Source organism: Vulpes vulpes, chromosome 13, assembly GCF_048418805.1.
Source record: "Vulpes vulpes isolate BD-2025 chromosome 13, VulVul3, whole genome shotgun sequence".
Lineage (NCBI taxonomy): Eukaryota > Metazoa > Chordata > Mammalia > Carnivora > Canidae > Vulpes > Vulpes vulpes.
Window position 1 is genome coordinate 47,013,876 of NC_132792.1, and position 20,002 is coordinate 47,033,877.

General features: G+C 39.0%; 1 non-coding gene across 1 annotated transcript; it reads right to left on the reverse strand.

The window, feature by feature from the left end:
• Positions 1 to 13,839: 13,839 nt before the first annotated feature.
• LOC112932588 (U4 spliceosomal RNA) lies at positions 13,840 to 13,974 on the reverse strand. Its single transcript, XR_003237501.1, has one exon. It is a non-coding gene; the product is annotated as a U4 spliceosomal RNA (small nuclear RNA).
• Between the last annotated feature and the right edge of the window lie 6,028 nt (positions 13,975 to 20,002).

Consider the following 20,002-nt stretch of genomic DNA (forward strand, 5'->3'; position numbering starts at 1 on the left):
GTTTGGAGATAATTTGAACTTGGAACCACAGAAAATTGGCTAGATCCCCAGCACTAATCTAAAGATGTCTACTCAATCACATCTGGTACCAACATTAAATACAACAAAAACTAGCGATTATGGTAAAGAGTAGCTAATTACTGTATATCACTTTAACTTTTACAATGTTATCACATATTATGCTATGACGGAGCAACTTTTTCTTTCCAAAATTAAGTTTCAATTATGTGGAAGAAATAATGTATAAAACTATGACATTTGTAAAAAGGTATTGCCTTGCCTAATTAGCTCACATGCTAAATAAATCCGATTTGCATTTAGTGCCTTAAGGACAAAAGAAAAATATTCATTGTGAGGGAAAAAGTAGCATGAAAAAATGCATAAATAATTAAAAGTATTGATAGGGAAATAGTTATGAACATATTTCTTTGTCATATAGATGGAAAATTCTAATGATGGATATAATCTTAATAATTATGATGATGATGATGCAAGTTTCTCTTCATTAGAAGTTAACTGGAAATGTTTTCCAAGAGAGTTCTGATAATTTAAACAATCTCTTTTGAGAGGAAATAGTTTAACATCATGTTTTAACTACCTCATTGAATAAAGAGGAAGATTATGTGTTTCTGAAAAACTGACTTTTGAAATACGAAAGAAGAAATTTCAAAGAATTCATTGTTAAATATCACCCTCATCTATTCTGATGTAATTTTATTATGATAATAAAAGTCATATCTGATTCAAGCTAATGAACATTAATGTCATGGTTCAATTATGATTGTTTTATATAAATAAAAATTCATCATTTAGAAGATAAATTGTGATACTATCCTAAGTGGACAATAGAAAAGCTAGTAAAAATAGGAATATATTTGTTCAAAAAAGCAAAACATCTTTTAAGATGAATAATCTTATTTAAATATTATTTTTATCATTTTCAAATCAGTATCATAGGTACTTGTTTTGAGATTTATAAAATCCATGTGAGAACAGGTATTTCATTCAGCAGGTATTTATTGAGCATCTACCAGGTGCCAGGTACTGGTAAGCACTGAGAATATAATGTTGGGCCAACAGATAGATAGTCACTGACCTTTTACGGTTTATAGTTTCCTGGGAAAGAAGGACCAATATACTTGATATTAGGAAGAAGTATGACATATTAGAGGAACTTAAAGGGCCAATAGATTTGACATAGGAGGAAGTATGATATATTAGAGGAACTTAAAAATAGCTAGTGCACAGAACACACAGAATGTTTAAGGGAGTCTGAGGCTGACGAGAGAGATAAGCAGTGTGCTGGTAAACTGGTTCCCCCAGCGGGGGAAACAGCCCTGCTTTGTAGCATTTGCCAATTTCTCCTATCTCATCCAACTTTAAATTACCAACCGTTCAAAAATCAGTTTGCAAAATCCTGGAAAACTAACCAGATTAACTGCCTGTATGCCACTGCCAGCCTACTTGAGCCCACTCCAACACATCCTTTTTCTCACACAGGGGCCGGGTCATCCAGAGCCTTATATGTCATGACAAGGAGTTTATCTTAAGGAACAACACAAAGCCATAGAGCTTTGGCTGTAGTATGAAGAAAGGATTGTAGAAAAATATGATAGGAAGTAATGAAATAACTTCTGTTGGAGGGTCCTGTGAAAGATGATGATGGCTTGGACAAGGATGGTGGCAAGGAGAAAGAGCAAAGGAAAAACTGAAGAAATATTTTGATGGGGAAATCGATAGGACTTAGTGATGGACCAGGGCATAAGGAAGAGAACGGTCTGTAGTATGACTTACAGTTTTCCTGCTTGCAAAACTGAATGGGTGGGTGGGCAGTGGTATCAGATAGAAAACCCTGGGGGAAAACCAGGTTTGGAGGGAAAAGATCATGAGATCAGTTTGGGACTTGCAGATTGTGAGTCGCCTTTCATATCTCCAAGTAAAATGTTGAGTGAGCAGTGAGATACATAGATTTGGAGATTAAAAGAGGTCTGGGATAAAGATAACTCTTTGGGAGTCAAGGGTTCAATTAGAAGATGATTGACAGCATGTGCTTACATCGTTGTCTAGGAAGAAAATGCAGAGTGAGAAAAATGAGGACACCTAAGAGTAAGCCTTGAGGGGTGCCTGGGTGGCTCAGTGGTTGAGCATCTGCCTTCTGCCTCAGGTCATGATCCCAGAGTCCCAGGATCGAGTTCCGCATTGGGCTTCCTACAGGGAGCCTGCTTCTCCCTCTGCTTGTGTCTCTGCCTCTCAGTCTGTGTCTCTCATGAATAAATGAATAAAATTTAAAAGAAAAAGAGTGAATCTTGAGGACTACAGCATTTTAAGGGATAGGCAGGAGAGACTGAGCCAGCAAGGGAACACCATAGCCAGAGAAGTAGGAGGGAAGCCAGGAGAGTAGGGTCACAGAAGCCAAGGGCAAGAATGCTTCAGGATGGACAGAAGGGGCAATATTGCTCAATAATAATTCAGAGAGTAACTTGTCCAAACTCACCCTGGGACTGAGAGCCAAGCATTCTTAACTCCGTGTTAGTGAGGAAAAAAAAATCTCAATCTATTCGGGTCAATCAGAAAGAAAGATTATTACAAGGATACATAGATTTCATTGAGAAATGAAGAAAGGATCTGGGATTGATGGGAATTAATCCAACTTAGTACAACTAAGAGGTACTTTTTATTATTTGTGGTTTTGATGATCATATTGTATTTAATACATGATTAACACAAGTTTCCCATGGGTCACACATGGGAAACTCAGTACTTCATAGATATCTTTCTTTTGATTCTACTGACAGCCCAATGGGAATGATCAACTCCCATTTTATGGATGAGAAAATTGAGATTTATAGAGATAAGTCACTTCTGCAAGATTACATTAGTTGATAGGGAGCCAGGGCTCCAACTTAGTTCTGATTCTGAAACTCATGTTCCTGAACATTACAAGGTAGCTACTTCCTCCATCACCCTCTCTTTTAGGGTCCCACAGTCCCTTCTGCTTCCCTCTGGGAATGCTCCATTCCTTTTCAGTCGCTTGCTCCCTCAGTTTCAGCTTGCACATGGCTCAACATAGTCTCAGCCTCTACTCTTTACGAGCTCAGTGTCTACACATCTCAGTTCCAAACACCACAAAAGAATACAATCAAGACAAGGTCATCCAGGACATACAGGGAAGTCAGGTGTCCCCTCGTGATCCAAACAGCTGTGGACAGGGATTGAGGTCACAAGGATAGGAAGGATTTGGGGCAGGGACTTTTAGTTCAAAGGGAGCTATGCAGAAACAGGGATACACTGTCCAATTCTGTCTTTTGTGTCTTCGACCTTTCTCCTGGGTCTCTTTCCTAAACCTAGAAGCATTTTCCTCTCAGTATTAATTGAACACTTCTGATGGTAAATGACAGAAGCCCAGCTAGAATTCACTTAAGCAGAAAGAGGGAATTTTATTATAGGGACCCGAATGACATCATACTTCTCAAGGGAAAGAATGTTGCTGGATCTCAGGAAAAACCAGACACAAGGATCTAAATGCTGCTAGGACTCTGATCCTTTTTTTTTCCTGTCATTTTATACCTTTATATTCCTCTTAATCTTGGCTTCATTTGTCTTTCTCATTGCACATTGCTTCTCAACACAAGATAGAAAACAAGGCTATAAAATTATTTTTATAGCTTTTAGTTTCGATTACGGGAATGAAATGACTTGATATTTTCTCTGGTATGAAATCTAAAAATCCCATGGTAGAGTTACTTTGGCTCATTTAAGTAATTTAGCCACTCCTCATTTATTTAAGTTGGGTTCGTCAGATCAATTTTGATTAGATTTACCCTCTACCAATTAAGCTAGACCAGGAAATAAATCATATAAGAATACAACATCTCAAAAAAACATAAAAACTGGGAGAAGGTGGGTAGAAGAATCAGTTTCTAGAAGAAGAAGATCGCTCCATTGTCCTCTTTTTCATGACTGGCTTCAGACTTGCACAGGGGCCATCAAAATCTTAGCCCTGACTCCTTATGAACTCCATTCTCGAGAGTGCTGAGCTAACTATGGTCTTGCTTGTTGAGAGTGGAATCTATATTCCTCTTCATTTTCCTTATCATAATGACAGGCTTCTATCTACTATAATTTGATTTATTGTTTTCACCAGTTAAGAAACTACTTTTGTCAAGGTCATCACTGACTAATCACAACAAACACTTTTAAGTCTTTATCTTACAAGAACTCTTTTCATTTAATGTCATTATTCATCAATTCCTCTGTGGCCAAGACTTCCAGCTGCTTCCCTGGATCCATTTCCCCCTTCTTCCGTAGCAAATCAAGTAGAACCCCATTTTAAGCTGGACTCATGGTTGCCCAGAATACGATGTGCATTGTCCAGTCTCCTTTGAAGTCAGATGTGGCCATGTGGCTAAATTCTGCCAATGCACTGGAAGTAGAAATTGTACAAAATGTAGAGTCACTATTTTAAAAGGGAGTGGTGCTTCCTTCTTCAATATGTCCTCCTTCACACTGGGCTGAATTTTGGACAACACACTTGGCCTATCAAGATGCTGTAGACTAGAGAAAGAGCTGCATGATAATGGAGCCCCTGTACCAGCATCTGCTGCCTAACTCCACATCTAGTCTATGTTAGAAGGAATTGTCACCTGCAGCTAAATCTAATCCTAACCAACACATGCTCTTTCTCGAAACTCCCCTCCCTTCCCTCTGTTTATTTTCTGTGATTTCTGCTCCTTACTGGTCTTTCCTATTATTCTTGAATTTCAGCTCAGACTTTTCCTTGATCGTCCCCCTTACTTGTCTCCAGGGTTCCATCCTTAGGCTTGTGCTTTTATTCTCAATATTCTATATGCAAAGCCTCATAAATATCCACACCTTGATAGCCAAATAGTATTTTTGACTCAGAAATACAAGTCTCCAGTCTTTCTATCTTCTCTTGGCTACTGACCTAGCGCTTGACCGCTGAACACTTGACCTTCTGAAGGTTCTCTTCATTAGTTGTGTGTCTCCATTAGTGAAGCCACTCTCTAGACTATTGCCTGAGAAAGAAGACTGAATTTCCCTGGACCTCCTTCTCCTGCTCTACTGTAGTGGTCTTCGACAGGCTATTTGTCTCTTAAACTCTCCTCCACCTACCTTACTGTTGAACTACTTTTTCTTTTTTAAAGATTTTACTTATTTATTCATGAGAGACATGAGAGAGAGGGGCAGAGACATAGGCAGAGAGAGACACAGGCTCCCTGAGAGGAGCCTGATGTGGGATTCGATCCCAGGACTCCAGGATCAGGCCCTGGGCCCAGGCATCCCCTGAACTAGTTTTTCTAAAACCAACCTGATTGTGTTACTTTACCAAATCATAAATCGTTTAGACTATCCATTATTTAAGGCATTTAGTTCATTCACCGTAATGTTTCATAAGAGAAACTTCAGGGACTTGCCTCTCGCCTCAGACCTATTTTTGGCAACTTCTTCAGGTTCTGAAACTCCAACAATACCAAACTATTCACAGCTCCCAAATGAGACACGCTGTCCTTTTCTTCTATCCTTTGTAGGTGCTGCATGTTTTAAAAATGCACCTCTTCTATAGGACATGCCTCTTCTCCTGTTATGTAACAAATTCCCATTTATCCTTTAAGACACGCCTCAAATAGTCTTTCCTCTAGGAAGCTTTCCCTGACATCTTCAGGAATATGTACATTGACACTTCCCTTCAAAGCTTCTAGTAACTCCCTAAATACACACAACCTGAATTGTATCTGATATGATTCAAATTACATTACTTACACATCTCTGTCTCTTTCTGGAGTATGAGCTTATCTTTTTATGCTTGGCATTTTGTCTTCTCCCTGGTATACTATAGGTATGTACTGAAGTGTTGAAATGGCTTATTAATTTTCAAAAAAATATATAGGAAAATCAATGCTCTAACCACATGAATCTAAAGCCTGATTATAAGCTCACTGATAACGGAAGTTGCAAAGTGAGGTTGCTACTGGGTGCACAATGATTCTCCAAGTGGCCCTGACTGTACTGCCTTCCCTTTTATTCTTCTCCTTATTCTTGGCATTGGCTATGCTGTTAATCCAAGGCTAGAAAGATGCTAAATCTAGCTGGGCCCATAGAATAGTCCTTTCTTAGAAATTTGAAAATAAAGCGAGGTATGTAAAAACTGAAAGTTCTCAGAGCTGAGTCATCTAATGTGAGTGTCCTGGAGAGAGGGTTCATGAACAACCAATCCTGATGATTTCCCTGCATCTGCTCCAATGTCTGTCATCTTCAAGGTCGATGCTTCCTGCCCTTCCTTTGATTTTGAGGGCAACCCTTTTTAACACACTCTCTCCTGTTTCATTTGGATTAGGCGGTCAGTTTCTTTTGCTTGCGAATAAAAGAATCTTAACCAGAGCACCCATTGGAAAAGTACTGAAGGACTGCGAACTATTGCTAGATTCCCTGTTCTGTGGGTTAATGACTAGGTTCTCATAAACCCACACGGTGAAGCTCGTTGAGTCTACAGATTCGATAGCCCTCTAAGGGATTAGACTGAGCAGAAGCAAAGGTGGGCAAACACACAACAGTCTTTCCTACAAACCCTATCAACTCAATTAAAATATTTTCTTCCCTCTTTTCCAGGTATCCCTTTTTGGTGTTTTTTTATAAAAAGAATATATTTTTCCCCCTTCAAGAAACTGAATTTCCACTTCAAACTTAAAATGCCACATCAAGTTAGTGAAGGATTTTGGCTTAAATTGTTCCTAGAGATTAGGTCTACTTTTCCTCAATGTCAATTAAAATGACACAGTCTGACATAATGTAGTATCTGACGTTTCCATAGCAGCTTGGGCTAAGCAGCTTTACTTGCTAATTAGCCTGACAGTGCCCTGTGAAATACCTTCTACCCAAAGATGATATGGCCCCTTGGTAAACATAACCTCATATGACAGGAAACCAGAAAAGCAAAAGTCACCCAGATGAAACAGAAAGGGGAAATGTGCTCAGCCAAAGTGTTAAACCCAAGCTGAGAATTGGCTGTGCCCTGGGAAGAAAATATCCTCTCTTGTTTCGTTATCACACACTCAGTGGAATACTTAATAATCAGAAGGAATTAAAGGCTGATTTTGTCATGCAGTTTGGCAACTGGCATCTCCACTACCCGCTGTCTTTGTGAACCGACGCAGACATGATTTAATACTGAGTTAGAGGACGTTTCAGTCTGCTGATTGGGTCCCACCACTTCCTGTCAACAAGAATGTTAATATAAAGACTCTTCATGTGCCCAGCAGTCATTTAACAAAGTAATCTTAGCTCTCAGGAAATAGAAAAGAATCCATCAAACCAAAGGGTTTACTGAGAATTCAAAGCTGCATCACAATGCCAAGTATTAAAGTTTACACTGAGCTCTATTTACTCTTCCTTTAGACCAAATTGGAACAGATATAAAGGTTTAGTTTTATTGCTCCCAGGTAGGTGAGCAGCAAATCAGATTCAAAAGAAAGAAACTAGAGAGAAATGATAAAAAATAATTCTATTACACTGGCACGGAGAGGAGGGAAAAGGAAGTTCTAGAAAAGGTGATCCCCAAACTACAAAACATGTATTTGCTGGGAATCATTTCACAGAAAGGCAGGGGTGCCTGGGTGGCTCAGTTGGTAAAGCATGTGACTCTGGATCTCGGCCCAGGGTTCAAGCCTACGTTGGGTATGGAGCTCACTTAGAAAAACAGTAACAACAAAGGAGGCCAAATGGGTTTATTTATAGTTTAGCAGCCTCTGAGGCAACACTGTGTTATTTTGCCGTTTTATATTCTGAAATAATAATGAAAGATATTTACTAACAGATTTTTTTCTTAAGATTTTATTTATTTATTTATAAGAGACACAGAGAGAGAGAGGCAGAGAGACAGGCAGAGGGAGAAGCAGGCTCCCTGCAGGGATCCTGATGTGGGACTTGATCACTGGGATCCTGGGATCACGACCTGAGCCAAAGGCATATGATCAACCACTGGGCCACCCAGGTGTCCCTCTAACAGTAGTTTTTTAGAATGGAAGTATAAATTTAACTTTAAAAATTTTTTTAGCTATTTAATTACTTTTTAAATATAAATGTAATTCTTGAACACAAGTTAATACTGTGCACTGAAAATAAGACAACCCTATATACAGCCCCCAAAGGGAAGGCTGTGGAGAGGGTGCTGGGGTTTGAGTGGGCTCCGGTAGGGGGACTTGCTTATAAGTGTCAGGCAGAGGGCTCAGGACACAGGGAGGTGACCTACGGCGTGGGGCACGTTCAGGGGGCTGACTGTCTGTGGGCACCTTCACCCCTCCTGGTGCAGGGAGGTACCCCCTGTCCCTAAGGACTAGGCAAGGGGGCAAGACTCCACGTGTCCAGGTTCCCCGGGATCTCTCTTTAACTCAGGCTTTGTGGCTCCACGGATGCTTTCTAAAAAGGCAGATTATCAAAATATAAGTTATGAAAACAAACAAAAAAATGGAGGTTGAGGTAGTAAAAGCAAGTAACTTTAATCATCTAGAAGAGTTTATATCCAGCGGGCAGACTTCTAGTTAAAAAGATAGGGGCCTATTTGCCCAACTTTCCATTAGGATTGATTGTAGGACTGAGTTGAGGTTGGGGGAGCAGAGGAGATTAAAAAAAGAAAAGTGATATCAAAAAAAAAAAAAAGAGAGAGAGAGAGAGAGAAGTGATGAGCCCCGACACAAAGTAGGAGACATGAGGAGGGGCAGCAGGGTAGCAGCAGATAGGTGCGATGAAGGGGAGGAATGGGAAAGCAGAGGAGCAGGAACTGGGAGGCAGGCCCATGAGCTGCTCTAGGAGTCTGGAGAGGGGATGCCTTGGGTTGGAAGCAGAAGAAAGTACTTACTGAACCAAAGGGACCATCCGGTGTTGTGCAAGTTGATATGGGAGGCAGGGGTTCTTGTTTATTTTAATTAATTAATATTTAGCCAACTGTAATCTGAGAATAAAGTAAAATGATTTTAGTCATATGCCTATATCTGTCAACATCAAGCAAATGTTGACTTTATCTAAAAAGCATGTTTGAGGGGGTGCCTAGGAGGCTCAGTGGGTTAAGCAGCTGCCCTTGGTTCATGTTATGATTCTAGGGTTCTGGGATTGAGCCCTGCATTGGGGTCCTGGCTCCATGGGGAGTCTGTTTCTTCCTCCGCCCCTCTCTCCACTCATGCTCTCTCTCTCTCTCTCTCTCAAATAAAGAAATAAATAAATAAACTCTTTAAAAATAATTAAAAGCACGTATAATTTATTTTAAGCAAACACTGTATTGTGAACTAATAGGAACACAAAGAGATGATCTTCACTTCCCAGGTGTTTTCAGTCGAGTGACTGGGATAGGCAAGTGCCCAAGTCAATCTAGTGCAAGTCTGTCTAAGGAAGTATGAGTAGAACAATTATTGAGCTCCTGCTTTGTGCCTGGCTGTGTACTAAGCATTAAATAAATTATTTTATCTAAGTCCTATAGCAATCCTAAAAGAAGATATAATTATTTCACTTTCACAGATGGGGAAACTGAGTCTTAGAAATTCAGTTAACTTGCCGACGGCCACAATGTTCTGGAAGTTAGGGAAGATAGATCCAAATTCCTCTGACTCATACACTCCTCAAGGCTTTTCTCTAATTGCTCTAAACAATTAATTTTTTAGAGTCAAAGTGTGTTTGTTTGATGCCTGACAAGATTTGAAATATTAATTTTTGAGGCCTTCATCTCCTGAGTTCCGCCTAGCAGAGTAAAGGCAATCTGTTTTGAGGGGTGGATCATTATTCTGAAGGATGACTATGGAAAATGAAGCTCTCCTCTGAAACCATTTTACACTTTGATTTTTTTTTAACTCCCCATTCCCCCATACTATCAAAGCAAATAATAGTGTTTGAGGTAGACTTGTCTCAAAATATTTCTCCCCAACTGTGAAGTAAGTTCTGGAGAAAGGACTTATGACAGAAGGTTAGAAAAACAGCAAAATCATGACCAGGATGTCCAAATGTCTTTGATTGCTTTCCTGCACTGAGGTCTAATGCTTCACATCTTCCTAAATTTAAGTATATTAAAGTATTAAGACTATTGAACTGGTTAACTAGGAGAGTGGTACTTTGAAGCTTTTTTCTTTTGGAATGGATGCAATTGAGAAACATTCAGCAGATTAGACTTATTGTTTAAGTGCCTAGGAAGAGCAGATGTCATTGAAGAAATACAATGTTCCTCCAGAGTGAGTGCATTTTTAGCACTCTTCATCTCAAAAAAGAGTTGTAGAACTATAGAGGTTTCCTAAAACTCCATGCATTTATATGGCTTTTAGTCTGTGTTTGGGCAATGGTATACTTCATCTTCACCTACACCCGAAGGAGTCTAGTGTGGAATAACTCTCCACTGCCCCCCCAAGGTTTCCACATTTAAGTAAAGAAAATTGTTTGTTTTGAACAGATATCTAACTGCTGCCTGCTATCAAGAGACCATACTAAGACTATGTAATAATTGTGAAACCTCCAGAACAATATTTCAGAAAATCTCTGCTATCCCTCTTAGTTGAAAGTCGAGTGGCCTCTCTAAGTGCCTTTCTGGTCTTGGTACGATGAATGGGGTGTGGCTGGGTGCCTGCTAGACAGCAGACACTGGTTTCAGCAACGTTGGAGACTTTGCAATTAACCTTACATGCCATTTGCAGTTGTTTGAAATAGTTTCTCTCTCCTTTTCTAAATACCATTGTACCTTTTACTTAATATACTGATTCTCATCACCAGCATGGAATATTCCGTACTTCTGCTTTTACCTACATGAACCCTTTGAAGGAGAGAGGTAACATAATTAGTTGAATAGACAAACAGTGCCATGCAGAGTAAATCCCACTTGATAATTCAGTCGAATTTTTTTTCTTTTGATACGCTTCAGAACAGGGGACCTAACCAATTCTTTATACATTCTCAGAGTCCTATAAATTTTGGGGTAGATGTTAAGTGTTTGAGCAGGGAGGCGGATTGGATTGGGAATCATTACCCGAGTTTATCCTGGTGTTCAGAGAACACCATGAAGCCATTTTAGTGAATTTCCCTGTCTTTTGGGTTCGTCCTTTGTAAACACCTGTGTTTGTAGACCACGGGAAGTAGGCTCCATTTAGTTAAGGAGTTCTTGGCCAAAGTATGTTCCTGTGATCAAATTGGCTTGGCTTCTGACTGTGAGCGCTCCTGCCAAATGTGAGCACAGGCAGGAGTGGCAATTTGGCTGCTCCACTGTCTCAGCAAATGCTGTGCTTAATGCAGATCCCACGTCACGGTTTCCCTTTTGCTGCAAGGGTCAGATGTGGGTACTGATGCAATACTTGCCTCACATATGGGTTTACTCATTCATTCATTCATTGCAGATCTGTGGGGTGCTCCTCGTGTGGGCTGAGTATTGCAGTATGCTCCAGATGCATGTGCAGGGGCACCAGGGTCTCTACCTTTCAGCGTGTTTCTGTGTCTCCACGGAGTGAGACTGTGGCAATCTCTCAGTCTAGTTGTTTTGCTTTTCCTGTCTTCCTGGGTACTGGAAATATCTGTGCCCAAAGGCAGTTTATGGGTCCCCTAGCCTAGTTATGTTTTGGTCTTTCCCTCTGTTAGATTTATTAAACAAGGAGGCTGTTAGACTGAGGTGGTTCCAGGATCTAAGTAAGCAAAGCAAAACCTAGGCCCGTAAGTGACTCAAGGTTAAGAAATCAAAACCTAAGGACAAGTCACAAATGGATAAAGAAGATGTGGTCTATGTATACAATGGAATATTCCTCAGCCATTAGAAATGACAAATACCCATCATTTGCTTCGAGGTGGATGGACCTGGAGGGTATTATGCTGAGTGAAATAAGTCAATCGGAGAAGGACAAACATTATATGGTCTCATTGGGGAATATAAAAATTAGTGAGAGGGAATAAAGGGGAAAGGAGAAAAAATGAGTGGGAAATATCAGAGAGGGAGACAGAACATGAGAGACTCCTAACTGGGAAACGAACTAGGGGTGGTGGAAGGGGAGGTGGGCGGGGGGTGGGGGTGATTGGGTGACGGGCACTGAGGGGGGCACTTGATGGGATGAGCACTGGGTGTTATTCTATATATTGGCAAATTGAACACCAATAAAAAATAAGTTTATTAAAAAAAAAAAAACCAAATAGCCGATAGGCTTTTCCAAATAAGGCAAATGCTTAAGCTATAGTCAATGAGCGATTTCCTCTCCTTGCCTCAGCATTGCCTCTGTAAGCCTTTCTCCTCATTCCCTTCGCTGGAGCCCTTCTACCTACTTCCTGTGTGGAACTGCCCAATTGGATAGATTTTTGATCAAATAAAGTCTTAAAATTTGTAATATGGTTCTTTTAGTAGTTCTGTGATTTGACTTACAGAATTTTACAGGTAGAGGAATTTGCTCATTCATTTAGTAAACAAATATATATTAAATGCTGCCCTATGCCAGTCTCTATGCCAAATACTAAGTATACAGCAGTGATTAAAAAGATAAATTTCCTAGTCTCATAGAACATAGTTGGATGAGGAAGACCGACATTACAAGACAAACATATAAATACATTTATGGGCACGCCTGGGTAGCTCAGTGGTTGAGCGTCTGCCTTTGGCTGTGGTTGTGATCCCAGGGTCTCGGGATCGAGTCCTGATTCTCCCTCTGCCTATGTCTGTCTCTTTCTCCGTGTCTCTCACGCATAAACAAAATATTTTAAAAAATAAATTTATGGTTGCAAATTGTGAGGTGAAAAAAGGCGGGAGGGGAAGAATTATGAGGTGAAGAGAACAATGTGAGATATCTCCATAAGACTGGAGGACCTCTTTGAGGAGGTGAATATGCATTATTATTGTACTCTGGTGGTTTGCACAATTCCAGAGTTATGAAAGGTGCCCATCAGAGTTGGGCAACATGGTGACATTAAAACCTGAAGGGGGGATCCCTGGGTGGCTCAGCGGTTTGGCACCTACCTTCGGCCCAGGGCGTGATCCTGGAGTTCCAGGATCAAGTCTTACGTCAGGCTCCCTGCATGGAGCCTGCTTCTCCCTCTGCCTGTGTCTCTGCCTCTCTCTTCTTTATCTCTCATGAATAATAAATAAATAAAATAATAATAAATAAATAAATAAATAAATAAATAAATAAATAAATAAAACCTGAAGGAAAGAGGCCCTCCATGTGAACATACAGTGAAAAAGTTTTCCTGTAGAGAGAAGAACATGTATGATGGCTCCCAAATGGGAAAAAATTCAGGATATTGGAAATCTGAAAGAAGGCCAGTGAGAGTGTAATAGATAGTTAGGCAGAAAGAAGTCAATAGAAGGGAATGGAAAAGCAACAAAGACCTGACCAATCTGGGCCTAATAGGCCATAGTCAAGTTTGCTGGGTGGCTCAGTCAGTTAAGTATCTGCTTTTAGTTCAGGTCATGATCCCAAAGTCCTGGGATGGAGCCCCATATTGGCGAGGCGCTTGCTTCTCCTTCTCCCTCTGCTGCTCCCCCTGCTTGTTCTCTCTCTCTCTCTCTCTCTCTCTAAAGGGTTGTAAATGATGGATGAGGGAGATTAAGGTGTCATTATATAACTTAATTATTAACATTTTAAATTTAAAACTTTAATAAATCAAAGCTTTGATAACTAGCATTCCAAATAATTTTATGCATTTGGCCCTCAGCATTGAACAATGGCAAAATTATTTCCAACTGGAAGTCTTAAATTACACTGAGTGTGTTAAGGCCTGGTACATATTAAAGGATTAAATAAAGCACGGTGGATCTTCAGGCACATATTAAATGATTAAAGTAGATAGTGTTTCTACTATTTTACTAATTTATAAAAGTGAATACTCAGGTACATATTAAACAATTCAAGTAGGTGGTGTTTCTACCATTCTAATAGTTTATAAAAGTAAAGTTTTCAATTAGCAATAATCGCACCTCAGATAAACCTCATTGGCTACGATTAATTGTGCAAATATTAGTTTATAAAAGTAAATTAACAATAATTTTCATAATTCTTCCTGATTTCTCAAATATTGATAGAATAATAAATATTACAATTGCAAAAGTTTACATGAAACGCTTTGACAGGTAAGAAATAAAAACATATTTCTTAGATGGCTATATTGAATAAGGAAACAAAAGAATATTCAGCCTAATATACTAACTTGGACAGATCAAGAAATGACCATTAAAGTAGAGAAACTTACTGTAAAAAAAATCAGTGGATCGTATGTACATATATGTCAATTCTTTTTTTTTATACATTTATTTTTTATTGGTGTTCAATTTGCCAACATATAGAATAACACCCAGTGCTCATCCCATCAAATGCCCCATATATGTCAATTCTTTATGGTAGTTTGAATTTGTGTTGTAAGACAAAGACTCAGCCGTAGAGAACGTGGGGAATGCTAATCTCTCAGGAACACAGATATCAAATTGTGCTGACCAGGGTTCTCAGGTCCATAAAGGGTACCATAAAAATATAAAAATGGACTCTGCTAGTCTTGCTTTTATCTTGTTGGAGGAACCATAGGATACTCATATGTTATCTTACTTGGTTTCTTTCCATATCATTATGTACACATAAAATGATAACTTTTGTTTGGCATCTGGCAGCAAGTAGGAAAGACTGCTGAGGGTCAGCGGAGACTGGAGACCATGGGAACCCCAAGGCTACCGGATCAGCATCTTTACCCCATCACCCATGCGAGACACAGCTGTGTGCTTTGACATTCTGGTGGATGTATGGATGGTCTAAAAAATATAGGTGACTTATAAGTCCCTGTTGTTACTACTTTTCTTAGTGACTGTTCAAAAATCTCTTTTCTTAAATTCTTGCTTTGGGTTTACATGGGGTAGAGTATCAGAGGTCTTTAAAACAGTCTAACAGGGATGTTAGTCCTTCACAAGCCTGAAAAGAAAGACCCTCAGTTTGCATCAGCTTTATACAATAAGCAGCCTCTTTTATAATGTCTATTTTATAAAAAGGGAGCTTTTCCTTTTTACCTGCAACCGCATTCATAGGATGCCAGAGGCAGGGGGTCACTTCCTATTAACCACTTGCTGATTTTGAGATAAGCCTCCATAAGCTGTATGCAGAGCGCTTAAGTAGCTATTAGGGTATGTCCTTTGGATGCTCAACAAAAGATGTCAAATTGCCTAAACTTGGTCTCTGGGAAGTAAACCCTGTTGTTTCCATAGTACCTAGGAGTTATAATTTGAAATCAGCATGTATTTTCTTGTTCTGAGCCTATTCTTTCCTAATTAATTTAGTGCTTATAATGGTTATATCCTCCTGGGAAGATATGCAGGGAAAACCTAAAAGGACTAAGGGAGGAAAAAGGTGAAAGCACTAATTTGACTTAAAAAGAATACGCTCCTCATTCAACATTCATGACATTTACTTTTACTTATTTTTCTTCGGGTAAGTTATGTCTCAGAGGAGTCTATTCTCGTGGCTTCGACAGAGAGCTAATTTTGAAAGAAGTCATTTTCTCTGAATTAAGTGCTGACGTTTGCTTTATTTTTACAGGCATCCTTTTTCTCCTTGTTGCTGCCCTCCCATATTTTACAATTACTCCAGTCTTAAGTCAATTTATGCTTTCCATGTGGCTCAGGAGGGGGTTAGCCCATGCCCAGCTGTTTTTGATTTAAATACAACCCATCTCTCTCCGAAGTCTTGCCTGAAAATGGCCTCATCAGTGCAGGATAGCACAGGCTCCTTCCTGAACATAAAGATATATATTTCCTGGAAGGAAATACACCGATTTAAATTTCCACCTGCACTTCCCGGATTTATAATATTTACCAAGGAGGTTATGCATCTGTCCTGCCCACTCGTTACTATTCCACTTGACTTACTTTTATTTGGCTTTAAGCGATAAAAGGTGACCAAGAAGATAGAAATGATTCATTTCTAGGTGCCATGAAGAAATGTGAAAGTACAATTTTCTTCTATTTCACCAAAGATGAAGGCTTATTGTTGCTATTCTTTTTTTTTTAATTTTTATTTATTTATGATAGTCACAGAGAGAGAGAGAGAGAGAGAGGCAGAGATACAGGCAGAGGGAGAAGCAGGCTCCGTGCACCGGGAGCCTGACGTGGGATTCGATCCCGGGTCTCCAGGATCGTGCCCTGGGCCAAAGGCAGGCGCCAAACCTCTGCGCCACCCAGGGATCCCCAAAGATGAAGGCTTAAAAGTAATTTTTCCCATTTGATCATTCAATCCTGAAGATAAAACTTCAGGAAATATCAGCTGGTCAGAATTTATTATTTATTTATTTATTTATTTATTTATTTATTTATTTATTTTTAAAGATTATTTATTCATGAGAGGCAGGCTCCATGCAGGGAGCCCGACGCGGAACTCGATCCTGGGACTCCAGGATCAGGCCCTGGGCTGAAAGTGGCACTAAACTGCTGAGCCACCCAGGCTGCCCAGAATTTATTTCTTTAAGTTTTTTTTTTTTTTTTAGAGTAGGTTTAGGTTTACAATAAAATTGAGACGGAGGCACAGAGATTTCTAACTTACTCCCTGCTCCCATTCATGCATAGATGGCCTCCCCCATTATCAACATCACTCTCCAGAGTGGTACATTTTTTTTTCCTTTTTAACTAGGGTGAACCTATACTAACACATCATAATCCCCCAACATCCATAGTTTACCTTAAAATTCATTCTTGGTGTTGTATATGACGGGTGTGTAGACAAATGTATAATGGCATATATTTGTTATTATAACATACAGAGTATTTCCACTGTCCTGAAAATCCTGTTTTGCCTCTTCATCTCTTCCCTCTATCCCCTCCACCCCTGGTAACAACTAATTTTTTTCTTGTCTCCATAGTTTTGTTTTTTTCAAAATGTCATATAGTTGAAATCAGACAATATGTAGACTTTCAGATGCATTAAGGGTTTCTCTGTGTCTTTTCTTTTTTTAAGATTTTATTTCTTTATTCATGAGAGACACAGACAGAGAGAGGCAGAGACATAGGCAGAGGGAGAAGTGGGCTCCCTGAGATGAGCCCAATGGAGGACTCGATTCCAGGACCTTGGGATCATGACCTGAGCCAAGGCAGATGCTCAACCACTGAACCACCCAGGCATTCCCCTCTGTGTCTTTTCATGGCTTGATAGCTCATTTACTTTCAGAGCTAAATAATATTCCATTTTTTGGGTCTACCACTGTTTATCCATTTATCCACTAAAGGGCATTCAGTTTCTTCCAAGTTTTGGCAATTATGAATAAAGCTGACATAAGGATTTATGCGCAGGCTTTTGTGTGAACGTAAGTTTCAACTCCGTTTGAACAGGTGTGATTGCCAGATTATATGGTAAAAGTGTGTTTATCTTTTTAGGAAATCACTAAACTGTCTTCCAAAGTAGCTGTACTATTTTACATTCCTACCAGCAATGAATGAGAGAGTTCCTGTTGCTTCATACCCTTGTCAGCTTTGGGAGTTGCCGATGCTCTGGACTTTGGCCCTTCTAATAGGTGTGTAATAGTATCTTATTGTTGTTTTAATTTTTATCTCCCTATGACATATGACATGGAACATTTTTTCATGTTTCTTTGCCACCTGTATATCTTTATTGTTGAACTGGTATGTAAAAGGTCTTTGCTCATGTATTAATCAGATTGTTTGCTTTCTTATTGTTGGGTTTTAAGAGTTTTTTAAAATATATTTTGGATAGCAATATTTTACCAGATGTGTCTTTTGCAACTATTTTCTCCTAGTCTATAACTTGTCTTGCAATTCTCTTGGTGTCTTTTGCACAGCAGAGTATTTTATTTTATTTTATTTTATTTTATTTTATTTTATTTTATTTTTAAAAGATTTTATTTATTATTCATGAAAGACACAGAGAAAGAGAGAGGAGAGACACAGGCAGAGGGAGAAGCAGGCTCCATGCAGGGAGCCCGACGTTGGGACTCGATCCCGGGTCTCCAGGATCACACCCTGGGCTAAAGGCAGCGCTAAACTGCTGAGCCACCGGGGCTGTCCCCAGCAGAATATTTTAATTTTAACAAAGTCTAGCTTATCAATTATTTCTTTCCTGGATTGTGTTTTTCATGTTATACCAAAAAAGGCATCATCATACCCAAGGTCATATAGGTTTTCTCCTCTCTTAGCTTCTAGAAGCTTTATAGTTTCATGTTTTATATTTAGGTTATTACATAGATCATATATTTAAATCATAATCCATTTGGGTTATTTTTGTGAAAGGTATAAGGTCTATGTCTAGTGTCTTTTTTTTTTTTTTTTTGCATAGGGATGCCCAGTTGTTCTAGCACCATTTGTTGAAGGAACCATCTTTGGTCTATTGTATTGCTTTTACTTCTTTGTCAAAGATTAGTTGACTGTATTTATAGATCAGAATTTATTTTTAACCAATCTGCAGAGTTTTCATCCACTCTTCTTGCAAAAAATAGTAACATTGGTTAATGCATTGGACGAATATGGACATCATTTCAAAAAGTAGAGTTGGATGCTTTAGAGCATAATTTCAATTTAGTATGACAGCAAACTGATTGTGACCTCTGTCCCTCTGTCATCTCCATCATTGACATGACTGACCTTGCTGGCCAGGTGAGGAGCCCTTTCTACCAAAGCTCATGTGCTTCCACCCTGAAAATGCTTGCTCAGCCAAACAGGATGCCCTTTCAAGAGATGGAAGAGTATACAAGTACTTCTATTTTATTTTATTTTATTTTATTTTATTATTTTATTTTATTTTATTTTATTTTATTTTTTTAAAAAGATTTTGTTTATTTATTTATAGAGACACACACAGAGAGAGAGAGAGAGAGAGAGAGAAAGAGAGAGGCAGAGATGCAGGCAGAGGGAGAAGCAGGCTCCATGCAAGGAGCCTGACATGGGACTCGATCCTGGGTTTCCAGGAACACACCCTGGGATGAAGGTGGCGCTAAACCGCTGAGCCACCCGGGCTGCCCCCTTCTATTTTATTTCTTAAATCAAATCCTTTCTCATCCATGACTTTCTAACCTGTTGTATTCTTTTATTCCTTGGCCTGTGCAATGGAGTTTTTTAACCTGGAGTCTTTGGACTTCTAGGTTGCACATGAATGGATTTTAGAGGATCCATAGTCTTTTCAAAAACTATGTAAAATTTTGGATGAATATGCAGATGTCTATTATTCTCAGGGAAAGTATCCATAGTGCTCATCATATTCTTAAAGGGTTATGTGAACTCGAATGATTAAAGCCACTCTTAGCATCTCATGTTAAATTCTATGACTCAGATAATCCTGATATTTCACAGTTATATCTAGCACAAGGGACAATTAATCTGCAAAACAGTAATTCTCTAAAATATGATTTATGTTTATGTATTTGCATGTGTGGATATTGCATAACTTTCCTCTGATCTTTCTACTGAAAAGCCTTTGAGGCTTTGAAAATTTTATTCGATATCAATCACTGTCACCACATCAACAAGATGAAGCTTGTGTACAACCACATGATCTGGACACTGAAAGCTGAGAGTCATGATTATCTACTCTTCCATGTCTCCATAAATCTTAAGAAAAATATTATTGAATTAAAAAATCTAATCATAAAGATTATTAAAATCTTAGCTGTACATTTCCTTTTAATTTTCACTTATGTGTGGAATCTAAAAAAAGTAAAAAATTTAACTCCTAGAAATAGTGAGTAGAAAAATGGTTGCCAGAGGCTGGGGGATGGGGAAATATGGAAGAGTTAGTAAAAGAGGACAAGCTTTCAGTTATAGATGAATAAGGTTTGAGGATCTAATGTATAACATGGTGACTATAGTTGATGACATTATTGTATAACTGAAATTTACCAAGACAGTAGAACTTAAATATTCTCACAGGGGGTGGGGGCGGGGTGGGGGGGTGGGATGGAAGACAACTACATGAAGTGATGGATGTATAACTAACTTGATGAGGGGAATTCTTTCACAATGTATATGTATATCAAATCATCACATTGTATACTTTAAATTCTTTCAATT